This window comes from Trachymyrmex septentrionalis, unplaced genomic scaffold, assembly GCF_001594115.1.
Source record: "Trachymyrmex septentrionalis isolate Tsep2-gDNA-1 unplaced genomic scaffold, Tsep1.0 scaffold161, whole genome shotgun sequence".
Lineage (NCBI taxonomy): Eukaryota > Metazoa > Arthropoda > Insecta > Hymenoptera > Formicidae > Trachymyrmex > Trachymyrmex septentrionalis.
In genome coordinates this window covers 87,552-88,754 of record NW_017304770.1, presented here as the reverse complement: position 1 = coordinate 88,754, position 1,203 = coordinate 87,552, and positions in this window count along the sequence as shown.

Here is a 1,203-nt window from a genome sequence, read left to right as displayed (position 1 = left end):
TATATTTTTTCATTATCAACGAAATTCGAGTACGATCCTTTCGTTCTTTTTTTTATTGCCAATATAAAGCAGGATATCAATTATTAATATGGTATATCAACAGTTATTCGATAAAAATGCACGCTACCATTAATTTCATACAATAATTTTGTATAATGGTCATCCATTCTTAATTTAATCGCGTTAAAATGATAAGAAAATGAGAGAAAAAAACATGATGACTGATTGTTGACGTACGCAATTGGTGTTCAATATCGAAATACAATTGTTTGTAAGAAAAAATAGACTTTGTTATCTATTATTATTATTATTATTATTATTATTATAATAATTAATTGGATCGTTTATGTATTTTATTTATGATCATGTTGTACCAGGGTTTTTAATACTCTATTCTGATCTTTTGTATTATGCCATCGTTTAGTAGGAGGATTAACGACGAGGAAGTTAGAGATATAGCGTTGCGTTTAAGAACGCGTTACGAGAGAATAGGTACGTAAGATCCTCCATCATAGTTGAAATTATGAATAGACGACTTTTACGTTAGATCGATAAGGATAAGCAATAAACAAGTGACGTCGTTTGATTTACTTCTGCGCCTTTAGTATTTAATTAAACAAACAAAAAAAAAAAAGAAAAAATGAAAAGAAAAAGAAAAAAACCGAACCTTCTGTTGTAGTAGAATACATCGATATTTCTCTATTCCGCAATAGGAGCTTAAGTTTTATTGCTAGTACATCGTGACCTCGGTACGTAGATATGATCTTTGTGACATCAAGTGAGTCCGATCTTACAAATTAAAAAGAAACGAAATATATGTATATTCGTCGCTAATACATTCGTCCACGCAAAAATACATTTGAACGGACTTTGCGGAACTTTGCCTCCTCAGATAGATTTCATTTTTCACTTACCGGAAGCTTTACTGGGACCAATAAAACTACTTTGTAAGTTTTGCGTATTTCTTTCTTCTTGCTGACGGCGATCTTAATTTTAAGAGCTCTATATATTTATGGTATATATTATAAATTAATTACTCGACTCAGCCTATAGAGTACAAAATACGTGACTTGATCTCAGATTTAAATAGAAAATTAATTATCTTTCTCTGCCTTTCTGAACGAGCGCGGCGTTAATTTTTTTGAATGACTATCACATATTGAGAATATACATTTAAGAAATTATGTTAACAAAGGACAGGTT